The sequence below is a fragment of the Nicotiana sylvestris genome, chromosome 10 (genome assembly GCF_000393655.2).
Source record: "Nicotiana sylvestris chromosome 10, ASM39365v2, whole genome shotgun sequence".
In the NCBI taxonomy this organism is placed as follows: Eukaryota; Viridiplantae; Streptophyta; class Magnoliopsida; order Solanales; family Solanaceae; genus Nicotiana; species Nicotiana sylvestris.
Genome location: NC_091066.1, coordinates 34,522,573 through 34,541,528, shown reverse-complemented (window position 1 = coordinate 34,541,528; position 18,956 = coordinate 34,522,573).

Genomic DNA, 18,956 nt, shown 5'->3' with positions numbered 1-18,956 from the left:
AGATATCTCAAAGGCACGCAGGACCTAGTGCTATATTATCCATCAGGTGACAATTTTAATCTAATTGGGTATGCTGATACAGACTATGCAGGTTATCGTGTGGACAAAAAAGTACTTCTGGGATAGCTCACTTCTTAGGATCATGTCTTATCTCTTGGGGTACAAGAAAGCAAAATTCAGAGGCTCTTTCAATAGCTGAAGCTTAATATGTGGCTGCAGCATCCTGCTGTGCTCAGCTTCTGTGGATCAAGTAGCAACTGGAGGATTTTGGAGTTCTCACTGAGAGTGTGCCTCTCCTATATGACAACACCAGTGCACTCAACATGGTAAAGAATCCAGTCCAACATAAAAGGACCAAACATATTGATGTGAGGCATCACTTTCTAAGAGATAATATGGAGAAAGAGTTGATATGCATGAAGTTCTGCAGCACTGAAGATCAAATTGCAGACATTTTTACCAAGGCACTAAGTAAGGAATAGTTTGAAAGAAACAGGGTAAAGTTGGGACTGTTCAGGCCAAACTAAGAACCTGATCCCTTTTTGAGTTGGCTAGAGTTATTAAGAAATAATAGGTTCAAATTGTTTTCTGGCCCTGCCTAACTCACTTCAATACGTTGCAGGTAATCACGCACGATGAGCATAGAAGCAGTAGATGCAGTACATGACTGATAAAAGAGGATTAATTCTTTTCAAAAAAAAGGGGAAGAAGGTCTTGAGGGCTTGAAAAAAATGTTTCGCAAGAACCAGGTTCTTGTACTAAAGGTTAGTAGTTCTGTACATCCTTTAATACACATCTTAAAAGGCACAAAATACAACTTCCATGTCATCAACTTTTCAGATCCGGCTGTCACGTCTCTTCAATTCAAAATGTTCCATCTCCCTCTGAAACATCACGATTCTCCATGCCCAACCGCCGTTTCAGAACCGGTACCTATTCTAATTGTCCTCTCCATTTAAAGACCTCTCTCGTATGCTCTTCCTAACCATAAGCCCTATTCTAGATTCACCAAAAAGGAAGGATCATCACACCTCCTCTTCCATGAGAAAACCTCCGACCCATCCATGGAACCTCTCCCCTTCATTGAGTCCGTGTCACCCTCTATCACCTCCACTGCTACAATCACTCCTTCCCTAGTTTCCCAACCTTCTCCCTACTCTAAAACTCCTAAAACCACTGTTCCATCCTCAACGTCATCTGATGCCCTGGAAAACAAGGTGAAAATACTAACTTCACGAAAGGCTCCGCCATCGTTACCGTCAACTCCATGGTTGTGGAAGTACTGGTTGAGGAAGAGAAGACTGTGTTTGTTGTATCCTCGGATGGCATACTGCATGAAGTTATTTCTCAGAGACAAGAGTCACAAAGCGTGTAGGTATAAGGGACCCTTCTGGCTGTTGAAAGGGATGCAGCAGTATACACTACTGGGGCATCTCATGAGGAACCTGATCCCAATTCGGAGGACCCAGGTCAGGACTCTCATCCCCAGGATAGTGTTGTACCTGCTTTCAATGTTGTGCCCCTGAAAATGCAAGCATCAGAAATGAGGTCTAGTGATGAAGAAGACCTAGAGAATGTGGCCCTAGATGCATTCTTGAGTCAGTGAAGGGTTGTTACCACTCTTGAGTCTGAAAGTAAGCAGCCTACTACCAGGCTTCAAGTCAAAGCAACCTACGATTATGCACTTCAAAAGAGCAAGAAAAGTAGTAAAAAGAAAAGGAGAAAGTTGGTAAAAAAATGGTGTCCCTGTAAGTGATGAAGCTATCCTTGTCGTTGTGGTGGAGGAAGGAACCCCTGAGGAACCTGGTTCCCTTGTTAGGAGGTCCTCGAAAAAGGTTGAGTCTGTCTCCATAGAAAAAGGATCTACTTCCAAGACCAAGACAAAGGAGGCAGTGAGTGATGAAGATATTCTTGTCAAGTCCAAGGGGAAAGGTAAAGTTAGTGGAGAAAAGCATAGGAAACGCAAATAAGAAACAGTTAAAGAACCTAGGTCTGGGAAGAAAGCCAGAAGTGACGTCTGCCTTGGATCTGAGCGACTAAGGCAACAAAAGGTTTTGCTGGGTCGCATGTTTGACCCAACAATCTTTGAGATGGCAGGAATGTGTCAGCTTCTAGAAATGGTGGAGTTTCAGCAATGGACACATCTGTTCTACATTGATGCTCCTAAAGTGTATGAGGAGGAGGTCAAGAGCTTATTCGCCAGTCTCTTTCCAGTGGATACTGACCATGTGTGTGCTTTAGTAAATGGGGTGGATATTGTCTTTGACGTGAAATTACTTGGGGAAATTCTGCAGGTTCCTATTGTTGGGGTGTCTAGTGTGAGAGATGTTTGTCAATACAACTTCTGAAATATAGTCGTGAAAGATAACTCTAATCAGAAGGGGGACCAGGTTCATAAGAAAGCACTGTTTCCCGTCTACCAGTTGTTGTTTGAACTGGTGAACAAAGTCCTGTTGCCTCGAGCAGAAAGGAGATCTATCACTTCCAAATCTGATTTATTCTTAATGGAGCAATTGGACGATTTCAACCCTGTGAGTCTTCCTGCCATAATGATTGAGCACATGCAGAAAGTGGCTGATTTCAAGAATGGCAATCACGGGCTTCCTTATGGATTCTTGCTCACGCAAGTGTTGAAATACTTTGAGGTTCCGTTGGGAACAGGTAAACTAGGGACCCACAAGCAGGCATTCTCACAGACAACCTTGGAAGAGTGCGAGTGTATTGAGAAGTATGGGGGTGTAGGAAGCACTTCAACTGTGTCTCAGCTCATCAATGCCCAAAACATCGCAGCTGAGGAGATACGTCGACTAAAGGCCAGGAATGCCATCCTAGAAGGCCAGCAAGCTCGAGCGGTTCCCATGTCGAATGATGAGGTGATCCGTTTGACTCAAGAAAATGCTGACCTCAGGGCGCAAGTTGAGAACTTGAAAGCCGAACTGCTCAACGAGCAAAAGTCGGAAAAGACCCGAATAGACCTTGTTTTCCAAACACTTGCCGCTGCTTCCAAGCCTTTTCCTCCTAGTGCCCCCTAAGTTTCCCCTCAGTGACCAGTTATCTAGATGTGTTTTTTTTCTGTTGATGATTGGTGGATTTTTTTTGTTGTTTTTTTTCATTGTGGTTGGGATGTACTACTACTATTGCTCCCGTGATCAAGTTCAAATGTTGCCTCTTTCTTTTTCAAAAGAAGGGCCATATGAAACTATTATTAATCTAAATCCTTTTTTATTTTGTCTATTACTTTTTCTTTGCGTTCTGTTCTTTCTCATGCTAGTGTGTACATATGTGGCATGAGTTAGCTTGGCTGGACTTCTTTGTGCTTTTATTCTTTTTAATGATGCCAAAAGGGGGAAAAAAATTAATATGGACTCAGGGGGAATCACATTGGGGAACTGTTTTCCTTATATATAAATTGACTGAAAAAAGATTAAGGCATCATCTCAGGGGGAACTTTTTGACACTGCTCTCTGCTACCTTAATTCTGATCTTATAACTGTTTAAGTTTGTCATCATCAAAAAGGGGGAAATTGATAGATCTTAAATACTTTTGCCTTGTGTTTTGATGATCTAACAAACTTACTTATAAGAACCAGATAGGAAACCTGACCTACTTGGATTGCTGCAAACTTAAACGGATTCCACAGCTGGAACTGAAGTGACTGACGGCACTGTTTCTGCCGCACTGCAATACACTCTCAGCCCACTCACTCTTTGACCAAACAAAGCACTCACATCACCTCAAGTGATGTGATCAAAATGTACCTGATGAAGCTTCATACAAAGACATCACTGGAAGGTTTCTGTTTCTCAATTCAAGCTTTTGCAAAAACAGAAAACTCATCATCCTCTCAAGCTTGAAAAACAAGGTTGAATGCCACTACGGACCAGTTCCTAAAAGATTGATTGTTGTTGTCCTAGTTGAGTTGTAACCTTGTTGTTGTACTTACTATATCTCCTAAATCGCTTACTTAGAAGCATGCTGATTAGGAGTCCTCTTGTAAATCCTCAAACTCGATGAGTTTAGGTTGTGATTAGATTTAGTCATAAAGAAAAGTCTTTGTAATCGTAGTGTTGCAAAGTGGCTTGAGGTGATAACACCACAAGTTAGAAAAGCCTTTGTAACTAGGATAGTCACAAAGTGGCTTGTGGTAAAGGTACCACAAGTTAGTTGAGTAAATCCTTTGCAATCGGAAGTATTGTAAAGTGGCTTGTAATAGGTAAGATTACAAGTTAGTAAAGTTAAAAGCCTACAGGTGTAGGTCATGGTTTTTTTGATCCCCTTATGCGGGATTTTTCCATGTAAAAATCATCTGCCTCATTTACTTACTGCTTGACTAAGTGCTCTCAGCAGAAACTTGTAGAGGACCAGGTATTCTAAGACTTGGTGGACCCATACAAACTATAAGTTTGGGAAGACTTAGGCCACACCCTGGCTTCTGAGTTGCCTACATATCCCTAGTTTTATAGGAATCAGGCCATATGTAGTTCAGGATCCATCGGTGGAGTATACCGATGAAGCGGTTTCAAAAACGGATGCAACATCTAGGGCTGGGTGAGTGGATGGTTTACAGAAATGGTTAGGTTTGATATGGCTGAGGGAACTGAAACGGGATTGCTCCTGTTGGGATAGCCATTGCTAGCCGGCTTACCTGCAAATAAGTAATACGAGCATATATTGTGTGTAAATTTAAACATGATGCAAATTCCCGTTGGACCATGAATGTTATCTTCGGACGATGAGGATGACGTCCTTAGACCATGATGTCCTAGGCCATGAAGTGTATGATAAAGGATTCACAGGCCATGAAATGATGTTCTCGGGCTATGAGGATGAGGATGACGTCCTTAGACCATGATGTCCTCGTTGGACCATGAATGTTGTCTTCGGACAATGAGGATGACGTCCTTAGACCATGATGTCCTGGGCCATAAAGCGTATGATAAAGGATTCGTAGGCCATGAAATGATGTTCTCGAGCTATGAGGATGGTGCTTCCGAACCATGACGCCTTTGAATAATGATATGCAAAAGATTGAAAGGGATCCCCAGGCCATGACATGGTGTTCTTGGGCTATGAAGATGGTGCCTTCGAACGATGATGCCTTTGGATGAGTTGGCGATATTTCATCCCATGAAGGATGCAGTAGTATGATGCGGACAAGAAAGAGCTTAGTCTTGCGAATTGAAGGGCAGAGCTTAGACCGCAAGAGAAGCGAGATAAATAATGCTTGGGATAGTGCTTAGTTTCGAAGAAAATTGGAGGCAGAGCTTAGCCTTAGAAGGCAGAATGATAGCCTTACGCAAAGATGCGAATGCAGATGGAGGTAGAGCTTAACCTCGGAAGGCACAATGGTAGCCTTATACGAGAATGCAGATGGAGACAACATTTAGTCTCGGAAGGCAGAAGGGTAGCCTTATGCAAATTGGAAGGCAGAATGGTATCCTTATGCAAATTGGAAGGCAAAATGATAGCCTTATGCAATGCAAATGCAGATGGAGACAGTGTTTAGTCTCAGAAGGCATAATGGTTGCCTTATGTAAATTAGAAGGCAGAATGGTAGCCTTATGCAATGCAGATGCAGATAGAGACATCGTTTAGTCTCGGAAGGCGGAATGGTAGCCTTATGCAAATTGGAAGGCAGAATAGTAGCCTTATGCAAAAAACAAAGTAACAAATGGCAGTAGAGTTTTCTTAGCTAATAGCAGATTGCGGCATTGTGATTACTGGGAGCATTGTAACTACGGAGCATTTCTTATGTATGCTGATAGAAAATGTTGGAAAGTGCAACGGTTCTGAGAATCATATTTTCTAACAATGTTTGTTCTATGGCGTACAACATGTTTAATGATTTCGCAATCCTCGTGCATGCATCCAAAGAAAATCGTGAGTTTTGTAAGGGGGAAGGTTAGTTCGTATCCCCGTTGGCTTTGCTTGACTCGTTCGGCTTTGATCTGGTGATACCGTTTGTATTATTAGGATAGTGTTGCTAAGCAAAGCAGTTTCAAGAATGAACATGCATGATTTTGTAAAAGTATGACATAAAGGTATAATTAAAAATAGCTTTTAGATGAGCCGACGACTGTGACATGGTCCGGGATATTGCAACCTCTCCTGCTATGGAATTTTGAGGGTCCTCCTCAAAGTTCTACCCCAGTTTGATGGGTTGATGTTTCTGACTGTTGCTCGTGCGGCAATTGGCTGAAATTACTTTGAAATTTTGAGGGTCCTCCTCAAAATTCTGCCCCAGTTTCCAATTGCGGGGGGAAATGAAATTTTTATTAAATTGTGACCGAACCTATAGGGCTGTCTACGATCCCCTCTTAAACGGGAATTAGGTCAGGCGTAGTTCAATTTACGTCATATAGGGAAAGCATAAAGATTACACATAGTAACGCTTGACTGCATCCGAATTGATTGGCTTTGGCCAGACTTCTCCGTCCATTTCTGCAAGTATAAGGGCTCCTCCTGTCAAAACCTAGTGTACTATGTATGGACCCTGCCAGTTGGGAGAGAACTTCCCTTTGGCTTCATCTTGATGTGAAAAATTTTTCTTTAACACCAGTTGCCCCGGTGTGAACTGTCTTGTCTTGACTCTTTTGTTGAAGGCTATGGACATTCTGTTCTGGTAGAGTTGACCATGACAGACTGCATTCATTCTCTTTCTGTCTATAAGGGCTAGCTGCTCATAACGACCTTTTACCCACTCTGCATCATCGAGCTCAGCTTTTTGTGTGATTCTTAGGGAAGGAATTTCTACCTCAGCGGGAATTAAAACCTCTGTACCGTAAACCAACATATAGGGGGTTGCCCCGATTGATGTGGGGACTATGGTGCGATACCCCAGTAGAGCAAATGATAACTTCTCGTGCCACTGATTATGTTTCTCTATCATTTTCCTCAATATCTTCTTGATATTCTTGTTGGAGGCTTCTACGGCTCCATTCATCTAAGACATGTAGGCCATGGAATTCTTGTGTCTGATCTTGAAAGTTTCACACATAGCTTTCATTAAGTCGCTATTGAGGTTGGAGCCATTATCAGTAATGATTGACTCTGGAATCCCGAATTGACAAACAATGCGGTCGCGGACAAAGTCTGCCACAACTTTCGTAGTCACTGCTTTGTAAGATGCTGCTTCGACCCATTTGGTGAATAGTCTATGGCTACCAGGATAAACTTGTGTCCGTTGGAAGCGGCAGGCTCGATTGGTCCAATAATGTCTATTCCCCAAGCGGCGAACGGCCACGGTAAGCTTGTTGTTTTGAGTTCACTCGAAGGTACCTTTATCATGTTGGCATGTATCTAACAACAATGCCATTTCCTGATATACTGGATGCAGTCTGTTTCCATAGTCATCCAAAAGTAACCAGCCCGAAGTATCTTCTTTGCTAAGACAAAACCGTTCATATGTGGACCACAGGTCCCAGCATGAATTTCCTCTAGTATCTTGGATGCTTCCTTTGCATCGCCACATCTTAATAGTCCCAAATCAGGAGTCCTCCTATACAGGATTCATCTGTTGTGAAAGAAGTTGTTGGACAATCTCCGAAGTGTGCATTTCTGAATTGGATTAGCAAGCTCTGGGTACTCTCTCTTTGCCAAATATTCCTTGATATCATGAAACCAAGGCTTTCCGTCTGCTTCCTCTTCGACATAGGCACAATAAGCTGGCTGATTATGGATTTTCACCTGAATGGGATCAATGAAATTCTTGTCTGGATGTTGTATTATAGATGATAGGGTAGCAAATGCATCGGCGAACTCATTTTAGATTCTGGGAATATGCTGGAATTCTGTCTTCGTGAACCTCTTTCTCAATTACTGTACATGATGCAGATACTGGAGTATCTTGGAGTTCTTGGTTGTCTATTCTCCTCGTACCTGATGTATAAGCAATTCTAAATCTCCAATCACTAGCAGCTCTTTAACGTTCATGTCAATGGCCATTTTGAGTCCTAAGATGCAGGTTTCATACTCAGCTATATTGTTGGTGCGGGGGAACTTGAGTTTGGCAGACACCGGATAATGCTGACCGTTTCTGATATTAGGACTGCTCCTATGCCAACTCCTTTGAAGTTTGCTGCTCCATTGAAGAACATTCTCCAACCGTTATAGGATTTCGCAATGTCTTCTCCTATGAATGATAACTCTTCATCAGGAAAATATATTTTCAAGGGTTCGTATCTTCCATCCACGGGGTTTTCAGCAAGGTGGTCTGCTAGTGCCTATCCCTTGACCGCTTTCTGAGTTACGTAAACAATGTCGAACTCACTCAACAGGATTTGCCACTTGTCTATCTTGCCAGTGGGCATGGGCTTCTGAAAGATGTACTTCAAGGGATCCATTCTCGATATGAGATATGTAGTATAGGCATAGAAGTAATGTCTCAGCTTCTGAGCTACCCAAGTCAAAGTACAATAGGTGTGTTCCAATAGAGAATACCGGGCCTCGTACGGGGTGAACTTCTTACTGAGATAATAAATGGCTTGCTCTTTCCTCCCTGTTTCATCATGCTGCCCCAAAATGCAGCCGAAAGCTCCATCTAACACTGCAAGGTAGAGTAATAAGGGTCTAACTAGCTCGGGAGGGACTAAGACTGGTAGTGTTAACAGGTACTCCTTGATTCTGTCGAAGACCTTTTGGCAGTCATCAGTCCATTTGGTAGCAGCGTCCTTCTTCAACATCTTAAAGATTGCTTACAGATAACTGTAGATTGTGCTATGAATCGGCTGATGTAGTTAAGCCTTCCCAAGAAACTCATCACATCCTTCTTGTTCTTTAGTGGTGGTAGTTCTTGAATGGCTTTGACTTTCGATGGATCCAGTTCTATTCCTCGGTGGCACACAATAAACCCAAGCAATTTCCCAGTAGGAACCCCAAATGCGCACTTTGCGGGGTTCAGTTTCAGGTTGTACCTCCGTAGTCTATTGAAGAATTTCCACAGATCTTTCATGTGGTTAGTGGCCTTCTTAGATTTGATAATAACATTGTCCATATATACCTCTATCTCCTTGTGTATCATATCATGGAAAATGGTAGTCATGGCCCTCATGTAGGTAGCCCCTGCATTCTTCAGGCCGAACAGTATCATCTTGTATCAGTACATTCCCCACAGCGTAATGAAAGCCGTTTTCTCAGCATCTTCTTCATCCATCCAGATCTGATGATAACCAGCGAAGCAATCTACAAATGACTGCATCTCATGCTTGGCGCAATTGTCAATCAGGATGTGTATATTTGGCAAAGGGAAGTCATCTTTCGGACTGGCCCGATTGAGATCCCGGTAATCGACACAGACTATGACCTTCCCATCCTTCTTTGGTACTGGCACAATGTTGGCTAACCATGTTAGATATTCTACTACCCTGAGGACCTTAGCTTTGACCTGCTTGGTGACTTCTTCCTTGATTTTCAGACTCATATTAGGCTTGAACTTTCTGAGATTTTGCTTTACCGGTGGACACGTTGGATTGGTTGGCAGTTTGTGAGCCACAATAGACATACTCAGAATAGTCATGTCATCATATGACCAGGCGAATATGTCATCATACTCCTTTAGAAATTCCGTGTATTCTTTCTTTTCTGATGGTGATAGGTGAATGATAATTCGTGTTTCCTTGACATTTTCTGCATCTCCTAGGTTGACAATTTCGGTCTCGTCCAGGTTGGACTTAGGTCTGTTCTCAAAGTTCTCAACTTCTTTGATAATCTCGTCAGGTATGTCATCTTCCTCTAAATCAATGTCCGTTTGTTGCATTGTCTCGTTGTATGTCACAATCATTGGTTCATCAAGATAAGTAATAGTAATGTTGTATTGGTAAAGTAAGGAGAGAAAATGATAGCAATAAATATTAATTCATAAGAAAATCAAAATGCTTTTGATAAATTGAATAACTGTTTTGAACATTGAAGATCTTATTGCGGGAATTGAAAATGCGAAAAGAAAATCATTTAGTAAAAATAATGAATAATGTTTGTTTTAGCTTTGCTACCCCGAGGCACGTCGGGCTTTGTTTGTCCTGATGGTCCAATTTTGGAGATGGGCCCCTCTGCTCACAGTCTGTATGGAAGGGCCTTCCTCCCCCTCCTCCTCGAGAATAACACAACAGCCTATGTCATTGTCCTCTAGAAACAAGTTCTTTACTACTGTAAGTGCTTCTTCTTCATCCGACCCATGAATAATGTCGGCCTGTTGGAAGGTCTGATCCAGATGTGGTATTGGCTGTTCTAGCGGGTAGTAAGGACCGCGCCATGGTGGCGACCAGTTATTGAATTCTTCCAAGGTGTATTCATATCCCAAACCGAAGGTAGTGCCATGTTTCTTGAGTTTTATAGGTTTAGAGATTCCTTGGAGGTTCTTGCCGAGCTCTTTGCCAGGTTCGTACCCACTCCAACTTAGTATACTCTCGATTTTGCTATCCTACCATTTGTCTTTATCGATAGCATTGACCCGTTCAATGTGGTGGTAAGTCTCTCCACCCATCTTCCTTCTTCCTTCGGTAGCCGGAATGGTCTGGCGACTGTATATAGGGTTGCAACCGTCGCCGTGAATGATCACTTCCTGGTGATTCCACTCAAACTTTACTGCTTGGTGCAGCGTTGATGCTACGGCCCCAGCGTCATGAATCCATGGTCGCCCCAGCAACAAGTTGTAAGACGCTGGTACATCTATCACCTGGAAATCGACCTCGAACCAGGTTGGTCCCATCTATAAGCATAAAATAATCTCACTAGTGGTGGACCTCTGAGAAGCATCGAAGGCTTTTACATTGATTGCTCTGTCCTTTATCTCATGCAGCCTTTTACCCAACTTCTTGAGTATTACCAGAGGACAAATGTTAAGACTGGAACCTCCATCGATCAGGATTCTGGTGATGAAATAATCTTCGCATTACACGGTGATGTGTTGTGCCTTGTTGTGGCCCAGCCCTTCAGGTGGCAGCTCGTCCTCATGAAAGGTGATCTTATGGCTTTCCAGCACTTGTTCTACCATATTAGCGACTTCTCCGCTGGTGATGTTACTTGGTACGTATGTTTCATTTAGCACCTTTAACAAAGCATTCTTGTGCGCCTCAGAATTTTGCAGCAAAGCGAGAATGGATATTTATGCTAGCGTCTTGTTTAACTGGTCGATGACAGAATATTCCTTGGCCTATATCTTCCTCCAAAGGTCGTTCGGACCTGTCTCAATGGGGGGTGGCTGATTGGAGGCCTGCTTGCTCGATTCAGCAAGATGTTCAGGGGTATAGACTCTACCAGTTCTTGTCATATCCTATGCTGCGACAGTTTCTTCAATCCTGACCTTGCCTTTCCTTCTTGCCTCGGTTGTATAGTCCCATGGTACAACATTTGTATAGAATGATGGAATGGTTGACATTGCCACTGAGATCAGCACGGCTATCCTCACTTCGAATGGAACATGTGCCTTGGGTGGCAAGACTGCAACCTCAAAGGGTGCTTTTATCGGAGACACGAATTCAACCTTAATTGGTGCCAGTATTTTTGTGGATGGTGCCACTTTGAACTCAAGTGGTACGGACATATTCACCTCAGTGTCCTCAGACGGTTGGATCTGGACTATGATTGGATTGAGAGTAATTATTGGTTTCTTTGGGTCATCACCTTCTGCAATCAACCCGATTGATCCTTCGGGATCCCAGTCATCTTCTATTTCAATCATGTGGATGCCTCCACCCTTATGGTCTGGCAGAGGGTTGTTGCGGACATTTGGAGCAGGTTCTTTTGCCACAATGATCTTGTTATCAATCAAGGACTGTATCTTGTCTTTCAAGGAGCAGCATTCATCGATGGTGTGCCCTTTCATGTCAGAGTGATATGCACAGGATTTGTTTGGGTTAACCCACTAAGAAGGATTCTCAAGGGCCGCAACAGGGATGGGGGAGACATAACCAGCAGCTTTGAGCCTCTCATACAGCTGGTCGATGGGTTCAGCGATGGTTGTGTACTGTTTTGGAGGCCTGCGATCAAAATTAGGTCGGGGTCTAGGGAAATTTTGGCGTGTAGGGGGTGATTGATAATGGGATGGTTGAGCATTGTAAGTTTGGTAGACATGAGCGGGTTGGGAGTATCTGGGTGAAGTAGGTTGATATGTAGGAGGTGGAGATGACTGATAAGTTGGTGGCGGAGCTTGGTATGAGGGTGAGGGTGCTTGGTAATTTGGGGTTGGCTGGTATGTGAGTGGAGCTGTTGGATAAGTTTGGTATTTGAGGGGAGACTTGATCCTCTATGCAACCATCACGGCCCCTACGTCCTTTTTCTTGGATACACCACCGGACTGTAAAGCCTTATTTGTAGCTGTAAGGCCTCGAAGTTTGTAACCATACCACTTTTGATACCTTCTTCAATTCTCTCACTTAATTTGATAATGTCGGAGGACTTGTGGTTCTCAATCATCATCAGCCGCTCATAGTACTGTGGGTCCTGAGCTCGGACAAAGAACTTGTTTATTTGCTCTTCTTCTAAGGCGGGTCTGACCTTAGCAGCTTCGAACCTCCAGCGAGTAGCATACTCGCGAAACGTCTCCGTTGGCTTCTTCTTCAAATTCTAAATATAGAACACACCTGGTGCATTCTCTGTATTAAACCTAAATCTATCTATAAAGTCAGATGCCATGCCTACCCAGCTTGACCACTTCTTGGGATCTTGGCTGAGTACCAAGATAATGCATCTCCTTTCAAACTCATCATGAATAGCTTCATGTGGATCCTTTCATCCTTCCCTACTCCAACCAGCTTGTCACTATATGTCCTCAGATGGACCCTTGAATCACCCGTACCATCAAACATTTCGAACTTAGGAGGTTTGTACCCTTCAGGCAGTTCGACATCAGGTTGTATGCAGAGATCCTCATAGTTCAGCCCCTCGATTCCTTTGCTTCCCTCAACGCCCTGAATCCGGCTAGTCAGTTTCTTAAGTTCCTCGGCCAAGTTCCTGATAAGCAGATCCTTCTCATCAGATTCAGGTGTGCCTGAGATAGGTTGGGTGGAGTGTGACATGGTCTCCATGTAGAAGGAGTGTTATGGTGGCCTGGTGTATAGGTGTGGGAATAATCGTTTGTAGAGTTCTGAGGTTCTGGGATGAGTAGTAGAGTGTTGTTTGGGGTATAGCAGGTGTTATATTGGTTCTTTGGGGGAGCAATGTGATGGTGAGGAGCGGGATGATTATGTTGTTTTGGGATATTTTGAGGAGGTGTAGGGTTTTGAGTGTTGGGGAAGTTGATATCTGGGGTGTTGAGGGAAAATGACAGGTTTGCCAAATTCCGAACCTGATCCAGCTCTTCCTAGAATTTCAACAGTTTCTGTTCAAGTTGTGACACATTCTCGTTAGGAACTCGAATACCTTGGCCATCAGTGGTCTCGACCCGTTCAATTGTGTTCTCCTTCCTGATGTTATTCAAATCTTCCATCTTGCCTTCGTTCTTGCCTTTAATGGGACTAAGAGTAAGAGTGGGTGGAGGGCCCTTAAAAATTTTGTGAAATAAGATGATGATGCCAGAGTGCATGAACTAACCTTTGGGGAGGGGAATAATAAAAACAAAGATAAAAACAATGGGTAATCAAGTTAGTGAGGATTATAAAAAATATTGCAATATTTAAACACATAGTGTGGGAATGTAAAGCGTGTCTTAAGTTGGGAACCTCTTTGTGCCCGAGGTAGGCCTAGCGACAAATTGATTTGGAGAACATAAAATTATATGCCTCATTTTATTGATAAAATAAGACGAATCCCAAAACGAAACTAAATAAGCAAGGAATAAAGGTCACTAATGGCCATTGGCCTTATTATATTCATAAAGCGAAAAAGTAAACTCCTATCTACTTGGTCCTAGAAGGACCTTCCTCAGGTTGAATGCTCTCGTTGATCAAATCCTCCAGCTCACGTAGGTTCACCAGTAAAAATGCCTTTGCCAAGTGTTCTCCTTCGTTTCCCTCAGCGTGCTGGCAGTCGGCGACTCTCTTCCTCACTTTTCCTTCCAATTCCAGCAAACTGTATTCTAGATATTCCAACTTTTCTCTAACTTTGTCAACCCTCTCTTTCCACTCATTGATTTGGTCATTTCATGGAAGACTCCTCCACCAGTCTAGTAAGAGTGAGGGTGTGCTAACCATACCGAAGCTGGGGACCTCGTTCTTCATTTTCTGCAAAACAAAAGGGTTAAGATCATACCCCCACCGGACTCGACTATTTGACATCAACAATTAGCATGAAGCATTTAGTTCTCCAAATAAATGCGTAGAACGTGATAATGTCCATTTGGGTTTAGAGAAACCTAGTGGACTTTGGACAAGACTATCTTAAAAGATCATTATGTGGACAACATAACTGATCTAGCTAGGTTTGACCATGATGCATGCCTAATTTAAACAGAATAAGGTTTCTATGTGGTTTTAGACTGGTACCCTTGAGTGGACAACTCAAGGGAGAAGGCACGGAACTGTCGACTGCACCGCTGATCGACTAGTTTTATCGCAAATAAGCCTTTCCGAATTTAGGGGGTTATGATATAGGAAGGGCGCAACCACTCATCAAGCATTGCTATAGTATTTATTTGGCACGAGTGGAGTATGATGTTGAGCATGATTATGCAGTAATTAAAAGCATGTTGACATGTATTTTCACGTTAAGAAAGCGATAAATACAGCAGTTTTATAATTTAAAGCAGTTATAAAGGAATGAAACAAAAAGATATGTCAGTTTTGCTTTTGAAAAAGAAATTAAACGCTTAAAGGAATTAAATAAGTAATTGCACATAGGAGAGGTACAAATTCACAAAAACAGTATGAAATGGTAAAAGCCTAAAAATCCCCAGCAGAGTCGCCATGCTGTCGTGCCCCTTTTTCCTTTCCGCGAAAATCGGGTTCATGACATTTTGGTATGGGACAACTCTTTCATTTTGGGAAAGGGGTTTTGCAATTTTGAAGAGTCGCCACCTAACGATTTTAAGGTGCGTTAGGGGCACCTATAAGGTTCATTTCTAACTATATTTGGATAACCAGAGATAGGGTAAGGGCTTGAAATTATCCTAAAGGGAAGGTGTTAGGCACCCCTCAGGATCCACTAATGTGGTTACCGGCCAGACAGTTTTTGTGAATTTGTGCAATTAGCAAGTAGACAAGTAGGGCTCAAATAGTGAGTGTTTGAAAATAATTAGTGAAAAGCAAGATTTTTTAGAAAAGTTACAATCTAAGCCTAAAAGGGGGAGGGGGGCCCTAGGCTTTATAATAATATGGATCACATCAATGCAATACCCAGTATGACACTCCTCAAAAGAGGGGCTACACGTGGTATTAGCGCACCGGTCATCATATCCATATCTACCCTTTTCCACCCGTGAAGGTAATTAAAACGAGGGTTGGTCTCGACCCCTATTGCATGTTGTTACCCGTCCCTTCCTATCAATCTCGGAGGAATTTAGGACTTCTATCCTATAAGAAGGAGGTTCTAGGCAGACCCTCAGGTTTAAAGGAAAAATACTAAAGCGACACACGAAACATATAAGACTACACTTAGGGGGAAAACATAGAAGCAAGTAGAAGGCTCAAGTATACCTCCACAAATAACGCACATAGATAGCATAACTCGTGCACAGCTAAAGTCTGAATTCATAATCCTAAAGCAGGGTGTTTAAGTGATAGCAGCAGAACCAGATTTATTACATGACTCAAAAAAAAAGTCCGAATCAGGGTTGCCTACTGATTTTAACAGTTGATAATTAAACAAAGGCAGTTTCAGTTATTACCTAAGGCTTGCCTAGGTGTAAAGCAAGATGCAGTAGTTATTTAGAATTATTGAAAGACGGTTTGGAGCTGATTTTTTACCCTAAGAGCATGTTGTTTTAATCAGATGCAGAGATTATTACCAGTTATTTTAACCGGGAGAATCAAGTGTGAAGCTGTTTTTACCTCTTTTATAATCAATAATTTACACTAAGTGTGAATGCAAGTGCAAAGAAGATCCTAAAACATGGTGTCTAAGGTGCATGTATAAAACTCATGACGCAGAATTCCTAGAGCAGGATTTCTAAATGCATAGGCAGGATTGCAGAATTTCCTAAGAGCAGGATTTCTAAATGCATATGGCAGGATTGCAGAATTTCCTAAGAGCAAGATTTCTAAATGCACATGGCAGGGTTGTAGAATTTTCCTAAGAGCAGAATTTCTAAGTGCATAGACATAGAGCATGGATCAATGAATGAGGTGCTGAAGCAAGAAAAATAGGCCCTAAGAACATGATTTCTAATGCATTGTATGAATCCTAAGCATGGTTTCTATTTCACAATTAGGAATATAAACCTAATAACATGGCTTCTACCCTTAACAAATTATAGCATGCATATTTACCCTATCCCTTTTTACTAACCACCCCAATACTTGTTTACAAATTATTACAAACCATGTGAGGGAATTACATAAGTAGAAATGAAAAATAAGAAGCTACATTATAGGAAGCCTAATTAGGACTTCCTCTCTGAGTTATGTAATAAACCACCTCAAGTGGCAATATTATTCTATAGCCTTTCTCATATTTGGGTGTGTTAGAGTTCCCAAAGGACCTCCAGGGATCCCGGACAGTGCTCACACCCAGATTGCATAACCAAGAGTAAGTGCAGTATGGAAGGGTCCACTCTTATATGTCCAGGTTCAGAGGGATCTCAAGGGTCCCAAAGCAAGGCTCACAGAAAAGGGACAGAACCTAGTGGTCTAAGAGTATATGTGAGAGTGCTTGACATAGATTTATAGGAGTTGAGTTGGAAAACAGTTTTGAAAACAGTCATGTTTGAAGTGAGTTTGCAAAAAGACAACAGAATAGTTGCTTAAGCAAAACAAAAGGGAAGGGGATAGGAGCAACAACAACACATACAGAACAAGTTCAAAGAGCAGTACAACTTCAGAAGTCAGGGAAGTAGGGGTTGGGGACACAGAGGGTCCAAATTTAAACACATAATCATGGCTGAGAAAAGATGCACATAGACCAGCAAATACAAAGGGTGAGAGGGGATAATTGGTCTTCAAAACACAAACAACTACTTCAGGGGAATCATGCTTGGAATTATAACAGTAATAAAACATAGGGACAGGGTATGGAAGTAGTCATGTAGGGGACTTATTACACATAATCAGTCATGAATTAGTATTAATCAAGTACATTAGGAGACACACTAGTTGAGGGACATAAACAGGAACAAGTAAACATGCTGATTACATTTGAACAAGGGAGGGCAAAATTTTAGGCATGCTGAGTAAAGCAGTAAACAAGAAGTGCAATTTAATAGCATGAGCCATTAAATCAGTGCAGAAAGAGACAGGGATTGACAAACAAGGGAACACATAGAGTTGAGTTTCAGAATTTGAACAAGGAACATACCAGTTGAAGAAGCAAAGTGCAGAAAAAGTAAAGCAATCAGAGTTCTACAGTCTAGCCTTGGCTTCCAACCGGCTAGACAAAGCAGTAGCACAAATAGTAGAGAAAGAAGACAGAGCTTGAGTGTATATGTGTGTGTTCTAAACTAATTGTTCGTGTGTTGAGAGGTAAAACAAGAGTGTATATATAGCACTTTAGGAGTAGAACTAATAAGGTAAAGGGAATAAGAGTTCAATCAATTAAGAATCAATCAACAAATCACAAAATCAATTATCATAAGGGAGTCGAGAATAGACCCCTTAATTAGGGGCAATTGATTAACGATAATAACAAGAGAGTCTAATTAAGGCAAGAATCTCAATCATACAAAGTAAAAGATCAATAAAAATCACAAAGTCATACTGACAGATAGTTAAGGCAAGTGTGATCAATTAAAATTACAAATAAGGAAACAAATAAAGTTCATGCATACGAATCTTTAACAGAACAAACCAGGCAACATTTCAAAAATAATACTAATTTGAAGAGAGGAAAAATATTAGTTTTTCGTAAATAGACAAATATGCAAAAATAGAATTTCATAAGCATGCATAAACTTGCCAAGAGATCGACTTAGAAACCCTAGTAGAGATGAACTAGGGTAAAAGTCATGAGATACTGAATGAGGCTAAAGGGGAAAATCATGAAAGTCAAAGCACAACACCAACAATGTAACAAGTAGCTCGGAAAGACTTAGAGTCAAAGCAAAACATAAGAAAATTAGAGCCTTAACACAAACTAGTTAGGGTCCAGACAATCTTAGCAGAAATCAGTCAATAATACCTAAGAACATATGATTAACACTCAAAAATCATGAAAACTTTGAGAAGACGAGTTTCATTAAACCCTAGTTTAGAAAAGAGCCACTAAAATCAAAATAGTTACTCAAAACAGGAGATTTTTTTAAGTAAAACGTTTAATAACACTTGAATCATCTCAGATCTGAGAAGAATCGAACAATAGTGAGTTAGGGTTTCGAAAAAAATAGCAAAGATGAAGAAAATATCGGTTAAAACTCATGGATACACTTAGATCTAAGACATATCTAAAGAAAAATGGAAAATCTCAGGAGCTAGGGTTTCAGAGAACCAAGGAAGATGAGAAAACATTAGATCGTTACCGATTTCAGCCGGAAAAATCATGGATCTTACTCGAACGACCATGGATGGCCGGAAAGTAGCATAAGAGACCAGGGTGGAAGTTGAGCAAGATCTGGACTAGATCTCTTCGAGATCTTTCCACGAAATCACAAAAATGGGCAGCCAAGAGACGTAGGAGACGAGTATACATCTCAAACAGCCATGGGAATCCATGGATTGAGTGAGGATCGAAGGGGATTAGGGCTGGTTTGGGTGGCGACAGCTAGGGTTTGAGTTAGGTTTTCAGAGAGAATTGGAGAGGAAAGGGGATTCAAGGGCGGTGGATTGGTAAGTATGATTTAGGTTAGGGGGTCGTTTGGGTTAAAAAAGGTAAGGGGAAATAGGGGTCGTTGATCTTAGAGATCAACGGCCAGGATGAGACGAGTAGGTGGGGATCC